Here is a 6,404-nt window from a genome sequence, read left to right on the forward strand (position 1 = left end):
TATATTTCATTCTCTGATGACTGGTCAGTAGGTTTCCTATCACTACAAATTTCACTACAAATTCTTGGAAGACCGTTTTATTTACGTTTTTAGAAGTTCTTCACCGAATTTCTGCATTGTTCTAATATTTTCGGCTGCTGGGAACCAAACAGTAGGCATACCAGTCAAGAAACACCCATGCAGTGAAAATCATCTTTATTTTTTTAAAAGTCTTTGTTTTAAATAAGTTGTATATAGATCATATTAAAGGTATTCTCCAAGCATTGCCCTTCATGGAATCTTGATTTAAAAGCCTTCATGGAATGATAAAATTGAGCTTTTTGTATCTTTATGACCTCTAACAAGGTCTGCACAGCCACAGCTGCCTGAAGGTCAAGCCTAAAATTAGAAGATTCCAGGGTCATCTCAGAATAGAACCTGAAGCCACGCAGGGCACATTTACGGAAGCTCCTACTTCAGAGCAACAGCAACGGAGAAAGGGCCTCCCCATTTATGTAGAAAGGGCTCGCTAGGACAAGGTTTGAGTTTTTGGTGAAAACGTTGTAGGTTTCAGAAGATGTGGGAGGGGAAGCTCTTGGAAGCATGCACAGAACAAACCAGCCGGAGACACTCAGAGGCTGGAAGGGAGAGATTTCTTCTTTGACATTCGTTCTCTCGGAAGGGTGATCTCAAATAAGTTCTAATTGCTGAACTCCAGCAGTTGTGTGATAAGATGCTCACCCACTGGCATCAGCATGCCACTCGGTGTCAGCAGACTACATGTCGTGTGTAACATTTGGTCTCTGCATGCGCTTAAGGATAGAGAGCTACAGAACACGTATGTACACACGGCCCCAACATTGCTGTGTGTTGGTTTATTCATTGCAGTGAGTTGAGTGGGCGGGGCAGATTCTGACCCCCACAGAAGTTCTTAGTTAAAGGGATCAAGTTTGGCTTCAGAGCCATTGCCTTCACGTAGTGAGGGTCCAGGGATGCTCTGCCCGGGGCATCTTTCTTCCTAGTCTTTCACCTTTCTCTAGCATCTTAACTCCCTGAATTGCATGGTGCCTAACTGTTGCCTACTTCCCAGTAGAGAGCCCCAGGATGTTAGCTTTTACTTTTAAGATCAAGAATGGGCTTATGTACACAAGTGTTATGTTTGTATGCACATGTGTGTACCTATACATGGCAGGTGACTGTGGTGTCAGATCGTGTCAGAGCTCCTAGAACATGAGTTAGAGAGTTGTGAGCCACTATGTCATGCTGGGGACCTACTCTTGGGAGCCACAAGAGTATGCAGAGGAGGAGGGTAGAGAGACAGAGATCTAATCTTACTAAACCCATATGAAGAGTGATAGTTTTCCCCTTAGGCATTCTTCTTCGTACATAAATGGTCACTGACATTATTTTAAATTCTTTGCTAGTACTGGACTTTTGAAAGCCTGGCACAGGAAATAGTTTATAGGCTCCGGATGTCACTAAAAAATGCCACTGATGCTCAGTCAGAAAGAATGTTTATGGTGCCCTTCTTCCAAGGACTTCAAAGCTTTCAACAAATTCACTTTCAGAAAACTCCTCAGAGACCTAGAGAACATTCTCTTTTCTTGAAAGATGTGGAAACACAAGGCCTAAAGATGGGGCTTGTTGGCAGAGTGCTGGCCTAGCATGCAAGAAACCGGGTCATCTCCCTGCACTGTACAATCTGGGCGTGGTACCTGGCTCCTGTAATTTTAGGCCTGGGGAGGTGGAAGCAAGAGGGTCAGGAATTCAAGGTTATTGAGCTTACCACCAGACTACCTAAGACTCTGTCTCAATGAAAATAAAGACAATAAAATTGGGGCAGAAAAACTTCATCTAACTTTGGTCCAGTTTGACATCAAAATCCCCTTGTGACCACAGCTGCCCTTGGTTGTGGCTTGCAAGTACCAATTGTCAATGGAGGAGGTGTGTGTGTGTGTGTGTGTGTGTGTGTGTGTGTGTGTGTGTGGTTTGGGGCCGAGAAGAGAATGATGTTAGGATCAGCTATTTTACACCATCCCTACCCAGGTTCAGATCCAACTGAGGAGCTGAAGTGTGAACCTGCTTTTCAAAGCTGCTGTCTTTATTAAGGAAGGAGACTTTTATTTCAGTTTGTTAGCTTATTGTAGGATGCACCACGTAGGCTTGTAGTATGGAGCCTATTGCCTCTGTATTTCTGTCATGTGGGGCAATCTGGTACCTGATTGCCCATGGAAATAACCGAGAGAAGCTGATGGCGATCTTGAGTGGTTATGTAATTTCCCAAGGAAGTCTAAACGTGTTTTGAAAAGCCTTATGAGTTAAAATCCTAGCCTGGGCATTATATTGAAAATAAAGCGCCCCTCCCCCGTTATTTAGAAAGAGAAGCAAGGAACTCTTCATTGATCCTCTTAAGGCTCTTTCTTTGTGCCCCCCCCCCCCGTGTGTGTGTGTGTGTGTGTGTGTCAGACTGGGACTCTTGAAGGCAGCAGGTTTTTTGAAAAATGAAAGTCAAGGTTTGAGACAGAAAGCAAAATCAGGCTGATAATTACGCTACCCACCCTCCACTTCCCCCTCCCTCCCACCCCATCTAGGGCTTTGAAAGGAAAAGACAGAAAATGATAGGGTTCTGAACCGGTCAGCCTTCCTATCCAACCTGGGGGCTGAGTAAACGAACAAAAGGAGGGAGGAGGGGCACAAAAAAACATCCCTTCCAACTAACCAAGCAACCAAGCAAGCAAGCAACCAACGGAAACCCCTAAACTATTGCAGAAAGCAAGAGTTTAGAGGAAGCGCCCCGCCTCCCCCACTCCTCAACCCACATTCCCTCCGCTCAGGGAATGCGGACTCCCTGGTGCACCTCAAGCCCGGAGTTTCTCGGTCTCGAGGCTGCCAGGTCAGTGCAGGGGCTGCGAAAGCGGACCCCGTGCAAACTTCACGGTGCGCCCCGGGTGCCCGCCGAGGCGCACCGTCGCCCGTTTAAGGGGCGGGCCGCGGCTCCACGTGCTTTCTGCTGAGTGACTGAACTACATAAACAGAGGCCGGGAAGGGGGCGGGGGAAGAGGGAGAGAGCAGCGTTTGACCGGTAGTAACCCCGGCGCTCGGCACAGCCGAATCTATAAAAGGAACTAGTCGCGGCAAAAACCAGCAATTCCGAGGGCGAGCGAGCGGGCCGGGACCAGCCGAGCCCACACCTCTCTCCGCAGCGCAGGGCTGGGCAGGGGCGCCGCGGGACCCGCTCAGCCACAGCCGGTCTCTGTGGGGCGCTGCTCTGCTCTGTCCCCCCCTTTTTTCTCTCCCCCCTTTCTGGAAGGGTTTGTGCGGGGTGGGAGAAACAGACGCAAACACCAAAGTGGAAGACAGGTAAGAGGCTCTTCACTGACTTAGGCATTTTGTTTCGGGGCCAGGGAAGCTCTGGGAAGCTCTCTGTTTTCGGGACTTTGGTCCTCGAACCCCCATATCACCTACCTCTAGGGATGCAAATAGGGCAGGGGAGGCATAACTTGGAGGAGGGGGTCTGGGAAGGGCCGTGACGACCCTGAGACGCATAGCTGCAGCACCCGGGTGTCCGGTAGCCTGAGACCCGGGAGAGCATCTCTGGCCTGCGAGATGGACCTCGGGAGCAATGGGAGCCAGGGTTCTCGGGCGTCCTAGGGGCGCAGCCACTGAGGTGGGGAGACAAGGATCCTCTGCGAAGCGTCTCCCTTTGTCTGGCCCCGGGTCGGCCGTCGCCCACAAGTGTCACATCAGACTACCCACTCCGTTATTAAAGTGGTCAGTGTTGGCCTCTGACTTGGAGATCCGCTCCTCGGGACTGGGGCGGCGTGTCCTTGTTTCCAAAGAACTCGAGTAGGAAGTGTCCCAAACGCAATCTTTTTGTGTCAGCGCGTGTTCGAGGCCTCGGGGCTTTGTTTGACCTGGGGGTCCTACCCACAGATTTAACTGCGCTCTGGAAAGCTGCAGCCCCTGGCGCAAAGTGGGAGACGAGTATTGTTCCTTCTAAAGACAGAAAACTTAAGAGAGCCCGCAGAAACTTCAAACTGGGGTGTCCATTTCCCCCTCATTCCCTAACCCATCTTCCTGCTTTTTGCTGCTTGTCCCTTGGGCCGACATAGGGCCGAGCACCGACAGAGAAGCTGGGGCTAGGTAGTGCAGCCGAATGACCGCGAGTAACCCCGGCGGGCGGCGCAGAACTCGCGACTCGGGTGCTGGGCCGGGCTCCGCCGCCAGGGGATGGGGGCTGGGCGGCCTGCGGGTGGCCCCTGGAGACTGGCCCGCAGCGCCTCCTGGCCGGGTGGCCTAGGTATGGCGTCGCGCAAGACCAGGTCTTGTAGAATCTGTGAATCTGAATCTGGTCAAAACTGGTGGCTCCAAACTGGAAGGAAATCTGGGGCGGGGGGAAGCCTGTCTTGTCTTTCCTTTCCTTTTTCTTTTTTGTCTTTGCGGTTCCTGACTCCCAGGCCGTTCTAAATGAGTCAAGGTTCTTAAGGGTGTTCGCTGGTGACAGGCTTGTGGGTAGATGCCTGATTTTTTTTTTTTTCCTGCACTTACCGGAAAGGAGAGACATACTATTAAACATTTTTATTTTTAGGGAAAAAGTATCTGGCACTAACAATAATTGGTTTCCCTCATTTGCTGTATTGGCACACAATTTAAAAAGCAACCCAACCCAATACTTGTTCAATGACATCCCTCAAAGGGAGTGGGCAGAATACAAACATACAAGAGAGAACGGACTGATACTTAAACAAAAGGAAAACTTCTTGGCTTGGGATGTAGGTCAGTGGTAGAGGTTTTTTTTTTTTTTTTTTTTTTTTTTTTTTTTTTTTTTTTTGCTTATACTTTTAGCTTGTACAAGACCTTGGGTTCTAGCCCCACCACTGTAGAAACAGAACAAAACAAAAACATGGAACTTCCTTGAAGAGAATTGGTACATCACTTTCTTTCTATGTCTCAATCCTCACCTCCCACAAAGCACACCTGCCACAGGCCGGGGACTCAAACTCACAGCCTTAAGGGTTCACTTACAGTCACAGCTTGGAACCAGGACCCAAGTATTGATACGCGACAAGACATACATTCCAATGAAAAAGTCCTTGGTTTCTCATCTCCCCCTTTCTTTCAGCCTGGTTTTTGTATTCTAACTTCAAACCTAAGGACAACGTAGTTTTGTTTCTATCTTTGCAAAAACTTCTCCCACGTTAAAGAAAGAGTGACAGCCTAGAGAATATTTCTGAGTTGATAGTATAATAATTATAAAATAAGAAAGATGAATTACTGTTTCTCTTGTTAGCGTATTTTTTTCCTCAGTGTAGTCATAAGTCATTAAAGTAGGTAGGGGGTATTTTTTTTTTTTTTTTTTTTTTTTTTTGTGAAACCTACTTAGTGAACAGGGTTGATTCTTATCTATGGGAGAACAAGTTGAATCAGAGAGGCCAGGGAAGAACGTCTCCAGCCAACATAAATGCTTGTAGTCCCTTTTTGGAGCAACATTGGCTGCCGTAGAATAATGCATGTGCCCCTTGTAATAAAAGTCACTGGTGTTCTGTCCTGACCCACTGGTGGTGACTTGGAGACCTGTGATGTGTATACCCCTGCAGATGAGTGTTTGAAAACACAGCCCCTTATAAGTGTTTCTGTTCGCGCCTAAAGGCAGGCCTGCAATGGACCCTGGATGCATCTTGATTTGGAACGTGCTGTGTTTTGTGGGAGACAGCATTATTCTGGAATTGGAGAAAGGTGATTAAGTCTTGTTAGTTTTCCACGTCTGCTCGTGGAAGCCCCAGGGCCAACACTATTAATAATGAATGAACCTTCCCACCTCAGCCGTGTGCTGGAGAGGAGTTGGAGGATTTTACCTTCAAATGTTTCCTTTTTAAGTTTTATTTTTCCACCTCACACACACACACACACACAAAAGGTTGCCTGTGCCTGTATTGTAGTGATTCAAAAATGGTTAGAGCTTTGCTTTCTTTTTGCCAAATAATTTTAATTTCTAAAATAGTTGAATGGACATTTCTTGAAACCCTTAAACTAGGAACTTCCTGGATTTTTAGAGAATACCAAAAAATGCGTGTTGCTTTGGCATTTCTAAAACCTTGAAGCATAAATACATCTTTGTAGGTGGTCCAGATAGTAAATAGATCATGGGATTATAATGTTCCTATGGTCAATTATTCTGGCATCAGGTTTTAAAAGATCATTCCTTAATATGTGTTTGATTTAGCTGCGCTGGGAGAGTGCCTGCACTAAAAAAATGAGACTGTCTTTACATATGCAAATGAAACATCTTGAATAGCAAAGTTATAGCAGAGTTTGTGTCTTAATAATAGACACACGGTGCTCTATGCCAAGTGTTTTTCCAAGTGTTTCTCCAACACCGAGTTAATCTTCAAAACAAGCTTATTTTATCATATCTACTCTGCAGA

At 47.0% G+C, this 6,404-nt stretch overlaps 1 protein-coding gene across 2 annotated transcripts in view; it reads left to right on the plus strand.

Annotated features, from left to right (window-relative positions):
- The first annotated feature begins 3,057 nt into the window (after nt 1-3,057).
- The window catches only part of Abca1 (ATP binding cassette subfamily A member 1), a 114,867-nt gene continuing 111,520 nt past the window's right edge, over nt 3,058-6,404 (plus strand). For both annotated transcript variants that reach the window (XM_050164778.1, XM_050164771.1), the window contains exon 1: nt 3,058-3,339. The gene's annotated coding sequence lies outside the window, so the exon portion shown is untranslated. The remainder of the gene's footprint in view (nt 3,340-6,404) is intronic.

The sequence above is a fragment of the Alexandromys fortis genome, unplaced genomic scaffold (genome assembly GCF_014885135.2).
Source record: "Alexandromys fortis isolate MF-2015 unplaced genomic scaffold, M_Fortis_MF-2015_v1.1 scaffold_18, whole genome shotgun sequence".
Lineage (NCBI taxonomy): Eukaryota > Metazoa > Chordata > Mammalia > Rodentia > Cricetidae > Alexandromys > Alexandromys fortis.